This window comes from Crassostrea angulata, chromosome 7, assembly GCF_025612915.1.
Source record: "Crassostrea angulata isolate pt1a10 chromosome 7, ASM2561291v2, whole genome shotgun sequence".
NCBI classification, from domain to species: Eukaryota; Metazoa; Mollusca; class Bivalvia; order Ostreida; family Ostreidae; genus Magallana; species Magallana angulata.
Window position 1 is genome coordinate 27,521,395 of NC_069117.1, and position 23,719 is coordinate 27,545,113.

A 23,719-nucleotide genomic window follows, 5' to 3' on the forward strand; every position below is an offset into this window, starting at 1 on the left:
TATATACATTATCAGCAAAGTTTTTACAGAATTGTTATTAACAACGAATTGATACAAACTTGCATAAAGCATTCAATGTAGAAAAACCGGGTATTCAAGATTTGTTATTTCGCCCTTAAACTAAGTTTGTGAGTGTGTTACTGAGACAATCAGAAAATGTTTTATTGTTCAATTAGGAAAGTGAAGATTATCCTCATACAACTGTTTGAATTGGTTCAATTCTGAGAGGCATGCACTACCACATGACTACATTAAACGCGTTCCAAAATCAAAACAGAAAATCTTTTTGTCTGTTTTCGGCGTTTTACCTCAAAATAACGCAGAAACGTAGAAAAATCTGTGTTAACTCATTTATTGACTCGTAAATACATATAAAAACAGATTAAACACCTGTACAACATATGCATAGCAATTACAAAGTTCCCGCTTTAGCCTCAGATTAAATTTCCCTCAAATAAAAAAAGTAAAATTTATATACACACACCGTATGTATAGCAATTACAAATTTCCACTACATAGCCCAAATCAGAAAGTATGAAAAACACACAAACAACATATGTATAGAAAATACAAATTCCCTCTCTTTAGTCTTGGGGTAAATTTCCTCTCAAATCAAAAAATAAGACAAATATCTACACACGATATGTTAAGGAATTATAAATTCGCTCAATTTAGCCTTAGGGTATATTTCATCCCAATTCAAAATGTAAGATTAATATTTACACAACACATGTATAGCAATAACAAATTTCCTCTCTTTAGCCTCAGGGTAATTTCCTTCCAAAATCAGAAAGTAAGATGAACACGTTCACATAATATATGTAAAGCAATTACAAAATTTAAGTATTAAGTTTTGGGATAAATTTCCCCTCAAATCAAAAAGTTAGATAAATATATACACACCATATGTATTGCAATTACAAATTTTAGCTATTTAGCCTTGGGATAAATTTACCCTAAAATCAAAAAGTAATACTAATATATACACATCACACTTATACCAATTACCAATTAGCTTTTTAGCCTTGGGGTAAATTTTCTCCCAAATCAGAGAGAAAGAAAAACACCTAAACAACATATGTATAGAAATTACAAATTTTCTCTTATTAGCTTTGGGGTAAATTTCCTCCCAAATCAAAAAGTAAAATCAATATCTACACAACATATATTTGTAATAGCAAATACATATTTTAGCTATTAAGCCTTGGGATAAATTTTCCCTCAAATCAAAAAGTAAGATTAATATATACACACCATCGATATAGCGATAAAACATTTTTTAACTATCTAACCTCGGGGTAAATTTCCTCCCAAATCAAAAAGTAAGGTAAACACCTACACAACATATATATGTATAGCAATTACAAATTTTAGCTGTTAAGCCTTGGGATAAATTTCCTCTCAAATCAAAAAGTAAGATAAATACACACCATACATATAACGATAACACATTTTAAACTATTTAGTTTTTGGGGTAAATTTCCTCCCAAATCAGAAAGTAATCTAGTAAACAAAATATGTATTGCAATTACAAATTCTCTCTCTTTAGCCTTTGGGGTAAATTTCCTGCCAAATCCAAAAGTAAGATGAACAACTAAACAACATATACATGTATAGCAATTACAAGTTCCCTTTTTCAGCTTAGGGTAAATTTCCTTCCAAATCAAGGAGTAAAATTAAAATCAACACATGATATGTATAGCAATAACAATTTTCTATTTTAGCCATAGGGTAAATATCCCTCAAAATCAAAACGTAAGATTAACACCTACATAACATTTTATACAATTAAAAAATCCCTTTCTATACCATGGGGTAAATTTCTCCCATTTAAAAAAGTAAGACAAACAAAAACTAAGATTAACACCTACACAATATGATTACATGTACACCTCTATAGCAATCAAAAATCCCATCTTTAACCATGGGGTAAATTTACCCCCAAATTAAAAAGTAAGATTAATTTTACTCCATTGAGGTGAAAGTTACACTCAAGTGTATAAACAGACATCAAAAAGCTAAGATTGTACTGACACAATACTAGATTGATACTTATTTTATTTAACAGCTTTCAAAACCAATAGACAATGGGAATCAAAATGTTCCGACAGTTTTTTAAAGGAATTTAACCACTGAAGCAAATGGATGGCATATAGCTTCGCTCAAGAAAATTTCAAAATAATTCAAAAAAAGAAGACTTGTATACGCTGTTCTATATAAATGACATCTAATTGTAAGATGCCATAAAAAGGCAAATACTGAAAGATTATAGCTCATTGCATATATATGTAAGAAGATGAAAATACCACAAATTGAATGGATTGCTTGAATTAAGTCTAAAAACAGATCAAGATAAAAATGTTTATCTGTGTCAACTCTATAAAAATATACTAATGTTTGAAAAATTGTCCTGACAATTATCTGTTTATTTGTCTTCTTTTTTGTCCTCTTCTTCAAGTGTGTCGATTTCTGATCATCGGTGTTGGCAATATTCAAAACATCATCTACAGTAATTGAAAAGAAAATTTATAAATCCTTAGGCTTAAAGTGTCTTAAAAATTCCAGACATTTTCTTTTTACTATTCATTGCAAATTGCATGAATTTGTATTGTGAGTTTCATATGGAAACACAATGCGAGTTATCATTAATGATCACTTCAATACAGTCATGGGAAAGATAATAGAGAAAAGCACAGTAACAGTCACAATACTCTCCTGTACAAAATTTGTTTTTGTTTATGATTTTTAAACAACACATCTTTTAAATATATAGTAGGAATTCTGTTTGATCTATCTTCTAAAAGATTTAACAATTTAAACAAAGATAGTAGAGATAATGCGTGTGAAATATCATTTGTTATTAAGTATAATTTTTTTTACAATGAAACAAAAGTAGGAAAACATTTCAGTAGTAAATAACATCTTTCACTTGTAAGAAATTCCACTCCTTGATTTGGGATCACCACTTTCATCCAGATTGGTGAAGTTTTCAACATTCACAACTTTATCAGTGACACACATGCATGTACACTTTAACTAAAGCGGTAACGCTTTGCCCTGGTATCAAACGTCCCGAGTCCCTGACGGTGGTGCCATGGATCTAATAATTCTATCTACCTTTGTTCATCATATACATAACAATCATTTTGCAATGACGATGTTAGATTTCCAGTAGTATATTTAATAATCGCATCGGCACTTGGGTGGGATCATTAATGATCATCATGAATAGCTGTAAGTTCGTTCAAAACTGATGGTATCAGAAGGTATGAAATAAAAAATACTTGCCTTTGTTTTGCGATTTTCTATTGCTAGCATTAGCACCAGGTGTTCTTCTCAAAGGATTGGTATTCTTTTGAACTCGCATTTGAACCTGCAGTAAATTAAAGTAAAATGCAGGTTAAGCATTGCCAGAGATTTTAGCTAGGTAAAGATGCATTTGTTTTTTTACTCCGCATTGATTTTGTTTGAACACACAGAAAGCTTAGCAAGTATAAATGAACGACTTGTGGGAAACAATAATTTATATGTCAACAGTTTATGTGGTTACATGCACCTGTATTTACATGTACGCATCAAATACAGCAAAACCAATTAGATGAGGCGAATAACCACATAAATATACTATTTTGAAATTTAAAGTATCACTTCTAAGATTTGATATAAACACTTTATATAATAATTGGTATTATGTATGCTTACAAAAGAATAGAATAAAAAAAATGACAATAACAAACTGTCAGCCATCTCAAAAATCCATAAAACGAAATACAAATTTAAAGCAGAGTAACGCGGACCTCTAAAAAGATAGAGGTAGGATCAGGTGCCTAGGAGGAGTGAGCATCCTCTGCTGACCGCTCACACCCACCGTGTGCTCTTTGTCGGAAATGATATAAAACTTGACTGGTGTATGCCATTGATAAAAATATTTTAACGCATACTTACAATCGGTTCATCTAATTCTTTGTCCACCATTTCATGTAACTCGGGATCAAGTCTCGATGGTCCTGCCTCTTCTTGGTCTGCATTTTCTCGTTGTTTAGGAAGAAGTGGAAGCAACCATCTTGCTTGATCTTTGGCATATCTCGTTCGAAGTGTTAGGTCTGATTTAAGATCTTTTAAGTAATTAACAAATCGTTTCCACCACTGAAACTGCGATTGTTCTGAAAATAAAAACTTTGAGCGATCAATATTTTTCTCCAATGCTTCGATATTTATTTTTTCAAAATAAGGAGGTATTAAAATTTGTGGAAGACCATTTGGCATTTGTTTCAAAATTGTGCTAGGTAAACGTTTCCATAGATTATTGTGACTTCCTTTGTATTCTGAAACTACTTGATTTTGATAATCCCTATAAAATCGAAAATGATGGGGTTTAGTATGTTGAGACACTGAATTTAGATATGGAGACAACCAGTTTCTTATATCATAAAGCCCTTTCAGTTGTCGAGTATTGGGTATCAAAGACAGCAGTCTTGGTATTGTTGAAGCTTCGTTTCGTCTCAATTGATCTGCGATTTTGCTAAACCCAGCGTCAATATCTTCATGGGTATGTCCGACGAACAAAAAGGAAATGTGCACCTGAAGTGTTAAAATATTTTTTTTCTACTTCTTACCATGAATAAAAAATTGTAAAGTCAAATTAAAAAGTGGTTTTCATAAAAAGAATTCATTTAAAGTATCATGATCACAATGTAGCATTGCTTAAACGGGTCATTGCAGTATTTTTGAAAGTTCTATAAACAAATTGAACAGTTTTTCAGTGATGTGTACGAGGGTTGTTCGGAAATTATTGAGACATTTTCTCTTATTCTTTAAGTACAAAAGATAAACTCTTGAAATTTCACCAAAACGTAAATCAGGATAGAGATTATCAATGTGAAAAGTTTCTTGTCCATGGCATGAATAGATCATTCCTGGTAAGCTGACAAATGTGCCTTCGTCCAGTGACCCGGCGCAACCGCAAACTTTTCGCAGCGTCATTTTAACGCTTCATATTGCTCCTGTGTTTTAAACACCTTACAAACGAACGAAAATAAGAATTATTCTTTATTTATCATCTTTTGTTTTCATTTAAAGATGTCATCATTTACATTTTCTCTCATTCTTGATTTTTTAGGGGAAAAATCGAGTTATTTTTATCCAAAAGTCTAATTACTGTGAATGTCTCCCGCAGTCATTTTTTAAATTGTTTTAGAACTGTTGACAACAGCTAGTGTGTCAAAAGTACTTGATAATTAATCCTTTTGGCCTATTTCTACTTAAACAATCAGTGAAAAAAAATATGATGAGCTGAGGCTCTACACCTTGTCTTGTCATCGTATAGTTTTTTAAGCAATTGCGTGGCCTTAAAAGGTCTTCTTCTGAGATATCCACCAGTTTGACGGTTTTCAATGCGCCGCCTTGACGTCAACATTCAATGTAAAGTCGTTGTCAGATTTCTATTGTTTGGTAAATATATGTGTACCATATCCGTATTTCAACTCGAACATCAGTAAAACTTAATCAAAAGTTAGTTGCAAAGAATAGCAAAATGAACATATTTAATTTGATTTCTTTTATCATTAACTGTAATTCTACGGACACTTATAAAGTTGATGTTTAAGTTGTTAAATCGCTGAGTTCATGGCTGCGCCGGGTACCCTGACCACCGACTTATTTATCTACCGCCGTAAACAAAATATTAAATATTCTTTTAATATGTCTTTGTTTTATTATTTGTTGGCGTTTCTTCAGTGTCTATGCCAACTTTCACCAAAATTCGTCAATTAGAAAAGAAAATATTCGGGTTGTCTCAATAATTTCCGAACAACCCTCGTATGTGATGTTCTTACATTAAATAACATAGGCCGTTTTGTTATTTAAATAATACTCACCTCTTTGAAAATGTTCTTCCACACTAGCATTTCACAAAATGCTAAAACAAACTTATTTTTGTTTTCTCGAAAACAATTATCGGCTTGGACATAGAGAGTTGGAGGTAGAAAATTTCCCTGTAAATAAGTCATATTAATTTATTTGATGCTGTACAAGGTATGCAGCTAAAGTTGAACCGATATAATTTTAGAAAGCAATTGATATATTAATTCATCGAACTGAATGTATGCAATAATGTATTCATAGAATTACACAAAATCAATAAATATTATGTTTGATCGATACAATAACATACATACAATGTAGCACATCGAAATTAAATAGTAAAAGTTTACCATTTGCAAGCTAGCTGAATAAAGTTCCTTCAAAACTGTGTTCATGACCATGTTCGAGTCATGTGCATATTCGTTGATATCCACGTATTTTGTAAATTTATCTAATCCATGATTAATGACTCCTTGAATGTGGGTAGACAGAAGGTTTGCCATGTCTAAATCATTGGATTGACGTCCAAGGAAATGAGGCAAATTAGTCTTCACTGAAGAGTAAGGAGAAAAACCGCATCTTAGTGTGTTGTACAGTTTGCAGGATCAACAATATTATGGTTACTAACACGTTGCAGTTGCGCCACTTATGTTGAAAATGTTCAGTGCTATTAAATGCGTCATCTTTAAGCAAATACAAATAAGTCTAGCAATTTATTTTTGCCCGAGCCTCTTGCACTGCTAACAAAAGTCGGGTCCTTTACTTAAAAAAGACTTAAAAAAGAAAAGAAGCGAAAACAGTTCCATAAACTTACTCTGATCCATTCCGTCAATAATTATTGACATGTATCTTCGTTTTGATTCTTTTGCTTGGTTGCGTTTTGAGTAGTAATATTTTCTTTCCATCCTTTAACAATTGAATAAATATTCATAATATAAGATAACAGTAACTGTTGTGTTTGCATTTGAAAAAATGAGGTTACAAATGTAAAAAAATTTTGAAAAGATAAGTTAAAGATATTTTACATAGACTTTTTTCATTAAATATCTGAAATCAGAAATATAATATAACATAATGCATTATGAAATAATAATATTAATTACTTACATTTGTCTGTAATTGTGCGCTTTAATTAGACCTTTAATTTCATCACGCTTTATCGGGTCTCTGGTGGCTTGTAGCTGCGCATCAAGTTTTGTACAGGTGTTGCATTTTGAAAAAGAATTAGTCTGAAAAAAAAAATCAACAATTTTCTAACAATGCTATGATACTTAGTCTCATGAAATGGCTTCCTAAAATATAAATTGAGGAAATACTTTTAACTTTGTTTATCATTATTGATATATTAATGTTTATGCCGTTTTACATTTTGACTTGATGGTAATTGAATCCTAAAAAATCTTACATACATCACACGTAATTTAAAGTTAAAATATGTTTTTACACGTACCTGCTTTATTTTTAGACTGGGAAAATTGTCTGCCCAAATTTTGTAAAAATTTGACCTTGAAACAGTTCTCTGCATTTTTTCCACAGTTTCGTCAAAATATTGGTTGAAGATGTCAATTTTCCTGGTTTTGTATGCCAAAAGAACGATACCCTTGTCAGGCATTTGGTCCCCGTGAAAAACAGCATAATCGTTTAGCCAGTCCATTGCTAATTCCGAAGTTTTGTGCAGTGTTTTGGCATTTCTGTATCCTGCTGAAAGCGCACCTTTCTCAAATTTTGAAATGTATTTGTAATAAAATGATTTGTCCAGTCTGTACAAATTCCTAAAGCATTTTGCGCAAATCTGTCGCCCATCTTCTATAGTGTATCTGACGGATATTTCTTTGTTAATGGCCTCGGAATATTTGTCAGAGAACCATTCAACTCTGCTTTCAAAGTCCTTTGTCCAAACCCTTGTTCTTACTTTTTTTACGAAATCTGTATTTATTCCACTTAAGCAAGATAATCGGCACTTTCTTGATCTAACTAAACAGATAAATGTTGTTGAAAGTGCTTTCTGTAGTAACTTTCGGTGTCTAGATGATTTAACTACAATAGCAAAGAAATGAAAAACTCTTGATTAGGTTGGAGAACTTTCTCTCTTAAGTGTTTTCTCTCTATCTATCTCTTCTCTTCTCTCTCTCTCTCTCTCTCTCGCTCTCTCCCTCTCTCTCTCTCTCTCTCTCTCTCTCTCTCTCTCTCTCTCTCTCTCAAATCTTGATACATGTGTAACACTCGATAATTATTCATTGTTTATTGTACGTGTAATCAAACATTGGTATTCAAGAAAAGAGAGGCCTACAGGCCATGACAGTCACCTGCGTACCATAGTCTTTAGATCGATCTGTCAATGGGTCTTACCTCTGCATTTATAGTTTTATCTTATTATAAAATGATAATGCATTTATTTTATTTCACACGTCTTTGAAAGTCGAAAGACTTGTTTTCTGAAATTTACTATATTTTCACTATCTTGTCATATCGGCCTGAACCCCTGACCCAAGGGTCATGAATTTCACAATTAAGGTTGAGGGTTTCATGAATACCGTAACGATGCATTCAGTTTATCTCCCCTGCTCTGAATAGAGAGAATAAGAGATTCTATAATTTTATACATTTTCACAATTATATGGTCACGTGGCCCTGTTAACTATTTAACAATATTACCTGGCCTAGGGCAAACACCCCTCACGCAGGAGCCATGAATTTTACAGTTTTGAAATAGGTTTTCATTGACATCATCGCCATGCATTTAATTTTTCCCCGCATATGTGGAAAAAGAGAAGACGAGTTTTGAAAATCTGGCCCTTTTAAGCATATTTGACCCCGTTCAGAAGGCCCCGAAAATGGAATGGTCATAAAATTCACAATTTAGATCCCTCTTATCCTAAAGATGCTTCATATCAAAAATGGTAATCTTTGACCTCGTAGTGTGAAGAATAAGTTATAAATGTGATATTGTTAACGAACGACGCACGACGGACAATGACAAACGAAGACCGATTGCAAAATGTCACCCGATAGACGGTGAAGTAATTAATATTTGTAGGTTAGGAGTTTAATAGAAACAATTGATACAGCGTAAATGAAATGCTTTACATACCGGTTGTTCTCTTCTTTTTTATCAAAAGCGGCGTACTGGAAGTGCAGGGCATTGTTGTTTCAAAACTACTTTCAAAAGTCAGTGGCTGTTCCTCCTCAAGACTATTTTCCCCTATGGAACTGCACTCTGAAATGTCTATATCCTGTAAATTAATATTCATATATTTTTACTGAATTGAAGGAAAAAGTAGCAAACGGATTTCTGATTTATTTCGGTGATGACACCACATTTATTGAACGGTTGTACTATATATAAACTAGAGTATCTAGACCACATTAGTAAGCAGAAATTTCATTGTTCATTTATTTCAATCTTGCTTTGGAAATATTGATATAAAGTACTGTATATAAACTACTACTTCTTTTATTACTTACATCAGTAATGCTTGGAATATTTTCCGATGATTGTCTCGTTTTTTGTTTTCTTGGAGTTGAGGTTGTAAATCTATTTTCCGGATTATTTCTGTTTGATTTTGAAACCTGAATGAAATCCCATTATCTTATTAAATAACATTTCTTAGAATAAAATATGTTTTGAAATATTTGCATCTTTTCACATTAATTCATTTTTACACAAGTAACTTAAAGACAAATAACTTTTACAAACCGAATTCTCCTCAAAATTGGAAATTTCTGATATATCCATTTCAGTGTAGGACGAAGAAGACAAGATACAGCTTTGGTTTACTGCATCATTCTAGAAATAATTAATGAAAAGTTCATGATGAAATAAAATGTTTTTCAAACGCTTTGCTGATACTAAATTTAATGTTTTTCGATCACTGTAACTTAGAAACGCTGAAGTGATTGAAAATACAATTTTTATAACTACAGTTTCAATACAATGTTTTCTCATAAGTCCGCGTCAATTTGTCGTCGATAAATGTTTTGTAACAGATGAAATTGACGTACGCTGTATATTTCCAATCTTGCCAGAGGCCAATTGCCACACCACCTAGCAAAAATTAATCAGCCCTATGATAATAATTAAATACAAAATGTACAATATATTCAGATAAATCATCTTGCTTACAAAAATCTAATTGTTCTGTTTAAAGCTTGGTGTTGAACAACGAATTCTTCTAATCGTTTCTGTTTTTAAGAAAAGATCAATTTTAAGAAGAATTTATAGGGATGCTCATGATTTACACAAACTTAAACCTACACTACCTACGAATGGTTCAATTAAAAACATACTAAAAATTTGCAGTTTATGGCACTATGCTTTATCCTTTGCATGTTGCATGAAAGAAGCCGTTGATAAGTGGGCGGGTCAAATAAAAATGCGCCAATCATAATCTTTGTTTTGTTGCGAATCGCGAATGAAATATACACCGACTATAAAGTACCGTCACTCAACTCGATGTTATATCGACCGAAGTGTATACTTATTTTTCTTTATTACTTAAAATATAAAAATCCGACCTTCTCGTTCACTTTATCGACATTTAATGTGATAAAAATTTGTTTGGAAGACATAGATTTTATCTAGAACACAGACGACATATGTATAAATATATTCAATATTATTTACTTGTATATGTATCACTTAAAACATTTTTCTCAGTTTAACGATTATCGCGTCCGGTTTTTCTTTGTCAGAACAACCTGAGTGTGTTTAAAACACACAATATCAATCGCACAAATACAGACGCATGAAAAGTTATAATAATTTTACTTTTGAAAGAACATACATAATGTACACTGACGACATGGGACCTATCAAGAGCTAAAAACCTGCAGCTTCATGTAGGAGGCTCTATAAAAACGGTTTACAAATGAATATTTACATCTATCATGTTTTATTTCCTCTATTCACACTACGTCATAATACAGATTTTACAATATTGGCTCGACCTTTACATAGCGTTTTTACGGGCCGCCAGGAGGCGGTCCGTTATTTAATACACATTTAAATGTTGTAACTGCGTTTCTGCGGGATAGCTTTTTTTTTAATGAATTAATGTAATGCTCATTTTTATCAATTAAAAGTAAATTTACAGGTAGAAATATGTTTTATGCCTTTTAAAAATATTACACATTTTTTGTTTTGCTCGTATATGAGAAGATGGTCAAAGACTGTTAGACGCATTTTTATCGAGACTATTGTTATGTATTCGGAAAATTTCGGAGTTTTTCATTGTATTGGGATCGGTATACGGGACATACTAAAGACCTGAAATACTACAGACCTGAATGACATTAACTTTTTATATGAATTATGCTTTTTGGTAGAAAATTATCATGAAATGACATCCATATCATTTTTTACGCAAACATTGAAAGGACTGAAAAAACAGTAGCAAAATATAATTTTTACGGCATTTTTCGTCAGGGTCTACTTAGTTATAGAGCTTACAGCGTGAAAAGTAATCCGTCAACATATATGATTAATTTTACCGCCACCATATTTTTTTTCTAAGATGTCATTCTATAGAGTAAATACCATGAATTTAAGTTAGAGTCCATAAAATAGTAAAAAAAAAAAGAAGACCAAACACGATACAAGCCTCGCCTTTTTTGTATTCTTTTTTTATATCGTATAATATCAAATCCATAAAGCGTACGTATACTTACTTTCATCAATTTGCGCAAAATTATTTATGAGATGTAGTTGAGATAAATGTTTATATTCTATTTTGTATGTCCAGTTTTAATTTCCCTAAAGTTGGGAATTATTTTTAGGAAAAACGGACGTCTGGCAAATTTTATCATTGCAAAGATTTTCGCAAGGGTACATTCGTCTGAGAAGTGATAACAAAAACATTAGCACGTAAACATACATATTTTCTTCTGTATATGTATTGCTAGAACGTATATCTATCATTTAAAGCTAATTGAACCCATTTAGTGCCAGGTGTAGGACTATCTTAGTTCATTGTTCTATAGAAACAGCCAGACTGAAATCTACACGCCCCGATTATCGATTGGTCGAAATCTACAGCGGCTGAAACCGACAAGATACTTTTGACACGCCCTGTTCATTAATTGGCCGAAACCTACAGCGACCTAAGAAATATCACGGACTGCATGAAATAATCAGGATGATGTCAGCTTATTTAATTCTGTGCGTTAATAGTAATTTAGTGATTTTTAGTTAATATAAACAATAGAATGTCCCTTTGATGATTCATGCGCGGGTTATGTATTTTTTGTGCAATATCGCTACTTTCTTATCCCGTATGAATCACCAAAGAAAGCATTTTATTGTTTAATAAACGCACATGATATCTATCTTGGATATGCATGTTGCGTATTAGAGATTTACCTTATCTATTATGTTTGTTTTAAAGCCCTCCAAATGGTATCGTCCGTCATATAAACGTGATTTTAATAATTGTCTTTTTAAAAGGATTTTCAATTCATTCTTTTACACGTACAGTCTTCCATTTTGCTATGGAGATGCTGTGGAGCATACCGGTAGTAAAGGCTAGACATTTCACAACCCTATTTAACCCTCTCCCACCGCGCAGCCTGTTATCATTTACTCATTATCAATGACTTGTACCTCATCAAAGAATCTCGTCCGGTATCAATTTCATGCAGATCATTAACGGCTATTCCCGGCAACGTCTATGAATTATTCACAAAAGGAAAAGCGAATTATATAATTAGTAGGCGGTAATTATATGTTAGAGCGTGTAAGTAAGTTTTCTGTGTCCGATGTCAGTGTTTAACATTCCCTTATTCTGTGTAATACATTTTCATTTCTTTATTCGCTCATTTCAGTCGATGAAAGCTCTATATTTACATTCTACTGCGTTTTTCCATTAAAATTCAGTGATGTTTAAATGCCTCTAGATGCAACACCTATTCACTGCGTATGAATTTACGAGTAATTTACATAAGTAGTTCTCAAACAGTGATTTCTATGCTATCAGTTAAAAATGTATTTCATGAATGTTGTCAAAACACCATGTTTTATAATTATTCAACAAATAAGTTGACTTTATTGTTAAAAGCAACATTTCAAGAGTTATTTATCATGGATTATATTTTCATGCTCGTCGATCTTATCTCAACAGGCTATGTGAAAATCAGTTTAAACCGGTTTTACAAAACAGCTGTTCTTGCTGTTACTTATTCACTCCCTCCGTGATCTGCACTTTATATCGATTTATTTAAGTAAACAATTGATTTCCTCAGTAAGGGAATGTAAATATAAGCATTAAATGATTTATTTTTGACGTCGTCGTGTCAATAACTGCCGTCAGGTGAGCAGACAAATTATCATAACGCGCTAACGCGCGTTATTCAATTTGTCTGCTCACCTGACGGCAGTTATTGACACGACGACGTCAAAAATAAGTCATTCAATGCTATAGTACTTTACGTTCAAACATGGACACCGTAGAACATGCTTTTTGGGAAAAAGAACTCAAATGTCATATAAATTTTCATTCATTAAAAGAAGCAAACACTTGCAAACCAGTTTAATTTTCAGTTTTATTTAATTGGATGACGCCAATTTAGCATTTTAGTCTATCAAATTCATAAATTAAATCACAATTTCTCTTCTGTAATAAACGTTACGTAGATGTATAAAGTTAATTTTTGTATAAAACAAATTCATAAAAAAGTTATAACTTTGAACCTACGGATATATGAAATTGAAAAAGAAGCCCAAAGCATTGCGCACTCGAGCTGTACGCTGCCTCGTAAACGATTTTTTTCCTGTAGAATTAAACCTGCGCATTAAACCGAAATCATCTTTTGTTCTTTTTATTAACACTTTGTATATGAAATTCACAAGACAGTTCAAAACTGTTGAATGTGCTGGGAATGTACAAATATAGCGAGCTCTAAGAACCAGTGCGCGCGGGAAAAAGAAGGAACTAATCCTACAGATTCATCACAAAGAATTTTTTGTCTCCCTCCCATTATGCTCACTAATGTTTTTTTCCCGCGGTGCTATGCCAAAAATGGCTAACATATAACCCACTATTAACGATGCTTTGAGGTTTGAAGTCACGTTTTGAGTAGCGCACAAGCTTTGGTGAGACCAAAGATTTTACTACATGCTTCCATTCCTTCCTTATTGAGTCGTAAACAAATGAATATAGAGTTCAACGTGTTACGTCACAGTGGTCTCGCTCTAGATTTCCCGCGATAAATTTAGAGATGGATCAAACATTGGTAAATCTAGTATTAGCTATTTCAGTATAAACTGCGATACCTGCCTTAGATTTTTGTTATTGTTTTGATGAAGAGATTATATATATATATATACACAAGCAAGAACCATACTTTTCTGTCATATCGACAGTTAAAAAAATTATGTAGATATTGCTTATCAAATCAATAAATAGGAAAATGGGAAATTACACACCAACAAAATTAGCCGAAGGCATGAATACAATGTATGTAATTAACATGCAATAATAAACAAATTAAAAAAACCTTTATGAACCGGAAAAAAATCGGATAACAACAAAGTACAAAAGAAAAATAATATTCATCGTTTACACATTTGATCACTTAGTTAATAAAACAATTCTTTGTTGTTACTTGATGATTTTCAGAACAATGCAAAGTTGACAATGTGATGTAAAATTCCAATCGCAACATTTCGGATCTTTCCGACAGAGCTCGGAAAAACAGGTCGAATGTATTACATAGGCGTACGTTTTAGATACCCCCCCCCCCCCCTTCTATAAAACTTGATATAAATATGCGAGCTTCATTTAAACAAAAGCCAATGGTATACCCTAAAATATACCACAGAAGCGAAACATAAGGCAGTCAAACCGATATTTATTTTAATGGGAAGCGACTCCATTTTGTATAAACTTCGAACATCCGGTAATGTTTTTTACATTTAGGGTGTTTCTGCGAGCTCTGCCGGAAATGTCCGAGATGTTGCGATTGACAAGATACATGTGAAATTAATTCTTGCTGCGCTCGCCCAACCGCAGGCACGTAACATCGTTTTTGAAAGTGGGGGGGGGGGCCGACTCATCAAAAAAAAAAACTTGACAAGCAAAAAGAAAAAAAAAGGATAAAAGAAATTTGGAATTTCACACATCCTAATCCGGGGGGGGGGGGGGGGGTGTAATATATTACTTCGATTTCACTTCTAATTTCCTTATTTTCCTATCCATTTTTCACATACTCCCAAAAAGGGGGGGGGGGGCCAACTCCATGATAATTCAATGTTTTATATGCAAATGTAAAAAAAAAAATGCTGCTGCGAGAAAAAGTGGGGGGGGGGGGCAGGTCCCCCCTGATGCTACGTGCCTGCACCGTAAACATCGTAAAACATTAAATATATACATATTAAGAACAGCTAATGAATTTTAATTTCCCATTTTTATGAATATAAAGTGTTACTTACCATATTGTCAATGCCTTGCAAAGATTGCCCAAGCGTATCAGTTGACAGCGAAGTCATTTCAAAACTAGCCATTGTCGCTTCAACTTCTATTAAAGACTGTCCAAGTATATCGTCACCCTCGTTTTCTTCTGTCTAAAATTGTTGTTTAAACTCTTATAAACATTTGCGTAGATGTAAATGTTATTTGTTTTAATGCGCATCTGAAAACTAAATGTAAATGAGTACAAAGATACTTACACGCACATTTTTGGGATTTGGTGCAATTGCAGAGACGGATATCAAAATGATAATCACTGCTGTAGATAAAACCATTTTCAGAAATGTTGTAATGGAACCGATTTCTACAACGCGTCAATGATGGTCACCAACATGACTAAAGTGCATCCGTGTTTTTCTTCCTGGTTTTTCTTCTTCTGACGTGTAGAGATTTAAAACAATTTATGGCCAGCACGCATTGCAGTGCCTGCACTGTCCGCCGCGCTCAATTATTCCCAGGGTGTTATGGCAATTTGATGGTCAGAGGATCGCCATTTTATGGTTTGTGACTTAATAGTGCTTTCGAATGCGCTATGTAATTTAGGTGATTAGATATTCAGAGATAAAAGCTGTGTTTGCAAATTTATGTTCGGGATATCAGCAAGCTCAGTGATGTGAGGAATCAGTGACCATGAATGACCAGCGCACCTGCTAAAGAGGGGAAAGCGTGTCGTGTCCGATGATCTAGCCTTTTTTATTCAAACATTGCATTTTTACACATAAAGAACATGAATTAAACGATACTGGCATGTTACATTTAATTTGCTTTGTGCGTGAAAATATTGGACATACAATGAACACATTGAAAATATTGCCTACAAAACTACTATTTGAATGAATATTCACTGAAGTTTAACGGAAGGTGGTAGGGAAGTTGCAATTGTAAAAAGAAAAGAACAGCGATAATGACAAATTTTAGTATTGTCTCAAAAATATTTTAGACGATGTGAAGTGCGACGGAATAGTTTTCCATCCCCTGCAATTAAATGATTTAAATGATTTTTCGGAGAGGAAAACTCGTTCGTTTACAGTTTTCTTCCGATATGGAAGCCCCCTTTCACTATTCTCAACCACAATTTTTTTGGAGGATTTTAAACTTTTTAGAATCAATCATTGGCTTCTTTTAGCCTTTAAAACGTATTTTGAAAATGGAAAAAAAATAGTTCAGCTCACATGTACTGTTGATATACAGTCATGTTTATACGGGTGAAATGTCAAAGTATTTGATAGACTGAAACTTCTTAGTTTTATTTCTACAGATGGTATTTTTGATCGCTTAGTATCCCTGCCAGGTGATATTTTGATAATAAATAATGAATGTCTTGTGATATGGGATCAAATTTTATCCAATCTGTTAATTTTTCATTACTTGATCGAAGAAATTTAAAAAATAAATAAAATCGATCGTTTGAAATTGATATGTAACATACATGTATGTAGATATCAGTGGTAAACAATGGTCGCTAGGCTAAAATTTTAAATCTTCTGTAATATACCATCTGAATTTGTAGTGAGATGGACCACTCTACATTAAAAATATCATCTTTTATCTCAACAAATAATTTTATTATTTTGATTAATTATTCATTAGAGTGGATAATAGAATGGACGGATTTATTGACAATAATTTAGAGGCCACAAGCATAAAGAGTACATGTAGGTCATAGACCTAGTAATTTGGAAGTAAAAGTAAGCAACTCAATAGTAAGGCTAAAATTCTAAGGCTAAGATTTTTTGTTTTTTGTTTTTGTTTCAAATAGTAGAAATTTTGCGCCTCTGAGTAATCGAAATCATTAAGGTTGGTATATACATGTACAAAGGAGGTTTTCTAGTTGTTGTCATAGATCATATAAGTAAAGTTTACCAAGAGATTTAAGACACCCAGTTCAACAGGCGACTTATACCATTTGTTACTTATGATTGATCTTAATTGTTAACATCAGAATAGAGATAAATATTTTTTTGTCGCAAACCAACGTTAAAATTAAATAGATTGGATGGTATAACAATTAGCAATTCAATAAAAATGAAGTGTACTATCTCCCTTTTGAAACTCAGTTACATTGTCTATGATTTCTACGTTTTACTTGGCAATGCTTTGATGGGTCTTGCTTGTTTTTATGATTTTATGTCCTATAATAGGCTACCTCTCCGCTTGGACAATTACTGCATTAGAAATACAAATATGTAGTCATTTTGTCTTTTGCATTTTAAGGTTGACAAAAGCTAAATGAATGATAATTCAGAAATACATGTAACACTGAAAGAGTGTGAAGGGAGAAAGCAGAACAAAAGAATCAAGAAAACGCCGAGCAAATGATGGTAAAATGCTGAACAAACTATGAGTCAGAGAACTTTGAATGTCATGTAACTAAAATGCTATGCGTACAAGAGGTACATGTACTAACAAGAGACGAACGCTGAACGCTATACAAACGATGAAAAATGTTGAACAAACGATGAAACGATGCTTAACAAACTACGAGATATAACTGAATAACCTACGGAAAAAATCACTTAATGAACAATGGGCGAGCGATGAACGAACGACGGGAAATAACGTCGAAAATACCGTAACGTTGAACGAACGATGTGAAACGGTAATAAGAAAATCTTGAACGAACAATGAGCAAACTATGAACGAATGATGAGAAAACATTAAAGGAACGGCAAGAAAGTGTTGAACGAATAAAGACGACTCTCTGGTCAACAAATTAACAAACAAATAAACCTAATCGGTTTTTGGAACGCAGTTCACAGTTCGCTATTCGCAATTCAAAAGTGGACTGCACTCTAGAACGTAGTTTGCAATGCATAAAATTGATTTTCATATTTTGGACCTGAAATTTTTTAGGGTCATATATTAGTGGTATACCACTACCACCGTGAAAAAATGGTGTAGTTGTTATCTCAAGTTTTTGAGATATGGGGCCTTAAGAAATACACTATTTATTATAATGGAATTTTTAACACCGGGCTCGGAAACATCGAGGACCCCAACGCTGGGGGCTGAAATTATTAGGGTCATCTACTTCAGGTATACCACTACCACTGAGAAAATATGGTGAAGTGGTCATCTCTAGTTTTTAGGATTCGGGTCCTACTTATAGTAAACTACGCATTATAATGGGATTTTAAACATCATGCTCGAGGGCCGCTACCCTCGGGGCTGAAATTTTCAGGGTCATTTACTAATGGTATATCACTACCACGGCAAAATATGGTCATCATTATTAAAGTTATTTCTAATCTATGAGATTAGGTACCCTAAAAATGCACTATTCATTATAATGGGAAATTAGACATCAGGCTTTTTTAAGAGTCATTTACTAGTGGTGTACCACTACCACTTTGAAAAGATGGTGAAGTGGTCATCTCTAGTTTTTGAGATTCGAGCGTTGATTTAAATTCATGTCTGAAATCAATGTAAATTTACTGAATGACTAAGTGTCTCCTTGGATTCATCTTGTGATAGGGATTGTTAATCTACACTAGATTCATCATTTTATTCGGAATGGTACTTTGAGATTCATAGATATTTTTTTTTTTAATTTTATTTTGGATGTGCCCTAACAAAACCAAAGACACTGATTATTAAGATATATTTTTTTGGTACGTAACTATTGGAGATGGGTTTATCAACCCGCTTTAATTTCAAAAAAATTCTTGCATCATACATGAATTCATTTTAAGTGCAGAACAGTTTGAGCTCAACAATTTTCATTATCATTTTGCTCGTTTTCAAGAATGATTCGAAAAAAAAACCCGGAATTTTTAAACAGTAGTGGCTTTAATAATCTATTACTAAACATGTCAGACTCAGATTGCACTAGTTATCTCTAATCCAATTTTCCATGAAAACTGCAAAACTCCTATATTCAGCTTTTATGTGCAGACAATCTATTTTATTAAAAATTAACAATGCGTAAACCTAATATTTGTATATTCATGTTTATAAAGTGACATATAGGTCCGATTGGCCGGGTGTTTATTCATTAAGCAATTATATGATATGCATGTCTCTGTTATTTTATATGAAACACATGCCAAATCATTTACTTCCTTACTTATATAAGTACAATATTTTAATGTTTCAATAGAATTCGGGTGTTAAATACGTATAGTATTACAAGGGTGGCTTAGAGTATTCTTTTTTATAAAACCAAGCTCCAGTTTTTTTATTGTTTACAATTGTGTTGTTTAGCTATAAGTTTCAATCAAATCTTGTTTTCGTTTGTTAATTAATGATGAAATTTAAAAACACATTGAATTCGTTTATATTGTTTCCCCGTGTCAATTTGCTAAAAATACTTATTTTTACAGTGCATTATTTGTAACAAAGCGCCAGTTTTATCTGCATAACAATGCAAGGGCGTAGCTTCCTTGCGGCATTCCCTTTTCATAATCAATTATATATTGCAGAAATATTTATTTCATTTCTTAAATTAAAGCTTTTATTTAAAGAGATTGGGTGGCCAAGATATTAACCATCTGATATTCCTTCAACTTTTCGATATGATTTGTTAAGTTATGAATTATCAATTAGTAAAGAAAAATTCAAAATATTTCAGATTTAATGCTTGAAAACTTTGCTTTATCTTGAATATGGTTTGAACATATTTTAATATGCAAATATATCTTTACATAAATGGATTAGGCAACAGGCAATGCCTATGTAAGCCTTCTCCATAAGGTGCAATTTAAGGTAATGCACAATAAACCACAGTAACAATATGTTGATATTCACCAGCGTTTTAATCGAGTTCAATGGATAGGTAACTATATGTATACACGGGTGTATACATATATACAGTGAACTGTACTCAACTTCCCGCCGCTAAGTAAAACAAAGTTAGTTTAGAGTCGGATTTTACGCATAATACTTACGTCGAATGTCACAGGAATCAAAAATCCTACAGAAGCGATTCATCACATATTGATCACTTGGTTGCTAGTGCAGATTTTCCTGATATTTTAGATTTGGTCAGAATATTTTTACACCCTACACGGTTGACGATCTTGAGTTAACTTTCTTCTTATAAGATTAATATTAATCTAAAACATGCCATGACCATCCCTCCCTTTTAGCAATAACTTTATAAAGAAGATGGGTAGATAAGGCGTGTAAAATGCCCATACGCGGTCGGACAGGCTACTGAAAAATTAAAGTATCAATAAATCTGATGGTTTTTTTTCAAATCATGTTTAACGAATCATTGATTTTTAACCTATAGGTATGTTCAATACTTGGAATATGTTGACTCAAACAGGCGTGTACGTATCAAAACCTGCAAATACTGTCATTTTTTAGAACTTCAGGGCATTTTCTTTTATAGAGTGGGTCTGTGCTCCATGTTTTTCTCATAGTCTAATTAAACTTTATTGGAAAACAAACCGATTTCAATGAACAAAAACGTGGAGAGATGACCCACTATACATTAAAAATATCATTTTGTATCCCAACAATTGAACGTTTTGAAAAAAATAATACAAGTCCTGTAGTTCGTGGCCTTAGTCACACATAATATTTAAAAAGCACACTTTGTTGTGTCTGAAATGGCTCAGTGGTTAGAGCACCTGGCATAAGCTAAACTAGGGTTTTTATGTTACGGGTTCGATACCACAAAAATTTCCGACAATATTTTTTTCTTCTTATTTTTTGTTAAATATATTAAAAACTGACTATAGTTAGAAATTTTGCTTTTGCAAAGTTTTATTATAATATATTTGAATAGATTTAATTGGAGAAAAATAAATTTAAAATTGTATTTCACTACTAAACCGAATGGGCATTTGCGCCATCTTATTCCCCCATCTTCAAATTTTATTTAAAAATGTTTGGGATCAAAGTTCGTGAGATCAGCTCCAATAAAACACCAACGTACATGTAGTTAATGTTTAAAAATTTAAAAATATGGATTAAAAGAGAATGTAAATTCTTTTCAATATATATATATATATAAAAAACATTCCCTTACTCACATAGAAAATTATATCTCAATTTAGTAAAATGTGTAGATAGAGTGTACCTGTAAATAGTGTAGTGTCTGTACATGTACTGAAATCTTGTATAATATTTTACATTCACATACACACACGAGTGGATACATGTATAAATAATGTAATAAACCTGTATATTCTTTGGTAACGGTATATTTTGAATTTGAGAGAGAATATATTGATCGTATTATCCTTCTTGTTTTTGCCCAAGGCCTAAAAAATGTGTGTTTAGGGTAAAATGCCTACAAAAATGCCCCGATCCTACCATTTTTAGATGTCTGTTTTTATCCGATTGTGAATTTTATATTATTCTTATTAAAAAATCCGTTTTTAAATATGGCACAAACAAACATTCTTACGATTCATGCGGAAAAAAATATCATAAAATAAAAAAAAATCCCTACCTACCTAACCTAATTTTTTCATCAGTGTTACCCTAAACACACAGTTTTTTCATAGGCCTAATGTACATAAAACTCTTTAATTCAAATATTTATATTTGGATATGACAGCATGAATCAATTGGAAACATTGGTCACTGCTAGAATTTCTGTAATTCTGTAAATTAGAAATACTCGTTAGGATATTTAAATTTTATGATTTTACTATATCTTACGTTATATTCCAAATGGAATACAATTATCATATTCAGCGACAGCAGAATTTAGAATGGAAAAATGTGGAACTTCAAACAAATGTAATGTAACGCGTGTTTACTTGTAATGGTTAATATAAGAATGGGATTTTTTTAAATTTTAAATACAAAAAGACACATCGCAAATGAATGCATCTCGACTGATAGAGGAATTTGGGATAAAAGACAAAAGTTTCTGAATGAAACAGCATTCGTAGTAATAGTATTTATTCATGTTTTTATCAAATTTATTAGGTATTAAGGATTCTCGGGCATGAATAATTCAATTATCATCGCTGCACTAGCTGTAACACTACCTGCTACCCATCTGCGCGTGCGACCAGATAATCTAAGAAAACATCTAAGAAAACACTGTAAAAATTAAGTCTACACAAAAGAAATTAATTGAAGAAATGTATGTATATTTTGATAGTTTTAAAGTCTTTAGTTATGAAGTAAAGTGGAAAAGTCAGAATGATACGTGTATTCTTATGACTAGTATTTTTGTTCAACTGTAATGTGCTTGTAATTCATTTCAATGTAAAACAAGCAGTCGCCATGTTAAGACATCGGTTTACCTGTCTTAAAATTGAGACACAACTTAGGGATTTCATGAGATAAGACTGGAATAGGGAAACGGATAAGTAATGAACTTAGGAAAAAGTTCTTTCCTAGGGTACATGTATAACTTAGTCTTAAGTATGTTTTATGAAACGGGCCCCAGTTCTTCTAGTACTAGTTATTAGAATTTCCTATTCTTTTCTCCAGCAGATTAATATCTGTCAAGGACATAAATTATTTTTAAAACTCCCAAATTCATTTTCTATAGAGGGGCTTTGCCCGACCCTGATCGCTCATCAAGACTCTAACCTTGACCTGATAGGGACCTAAGGCGGTTCCAAGACTCCAAAACGGATTTGCCATCCTAGAATTTAAAGTCAAGATACGCCCCTGCAATAAATTCTGACCTCTATATATTGCCTTATTGTTAAACAGGGGGGCTGGCGTAGTATACAACTTCAATTTCACTCCTCATTTCCTTATTTTCATATCAATTTTTTCCATACTCCTAAAAAAGTGGGGGGCCAACTCCATGATAATTCAATTTTTTTATATGTAAATTTTAAAATATTTGTTGCTGCGAGAAAAAGTGGGGGGGGGGGGGGAGGGGGGGGAGATGCCAAAGACACTGTACTAAAATCAAGGGGGAAGTGATGGGTGTTAGCAAGAGCGACCATTCGGCATAGCGATAATCCTACCGAGATTTGATTGGTCAAAAACATTACATGCGCCGCTTGCGATTTCGATAGATATTGTTGTATTTCGACATCCGTGGGATTTGCAATCTGCGCGCCTCTCTAGACAGAAAAAGATGTGGACTTTCACTGAAAATGGTCACCTTCTTCTGGACAATATCAACAATGGCAAGGTCCAGAATATCAGCAGCAGCCATACAATGGGGTTTATAAAGGCAAGTGTATTACATGTATTTGATTTAAGTTTTGACATCCAAATTGGAAAATGTTCTTTTATTATCCTATACCGGTATAATATAAGCATTATGAATTATACTACATGTACACTTCCAATTTCAAATCAAAGATCTAGCTTCTAATCTGACAATCTGTCTAGTAAACCAACATACATAAATCTACGACTTCGCGGCTAGTCTGTTATTATACGGCATATAATTCTATTCAATACTCAGAAATGCCATATTATTCTTGAATACATGTATATGCAAACATATTTTCGATGCATTA

General features: G+C 32.7%; 1 pseudogene; it reads right to left on the minus strand.

Annotated features, from left to right (window-relative positions):
- Window positions 1-271: 271 nt before the first annotated feature.
- LOC128155588 (uncharacterized) lies at window positions 272-16,176 on the minus strand (annotated as a pseudogene).
- Between the last annotated feature and the right edge of the window lie 7,543 nt (window positions 16,177-23,719).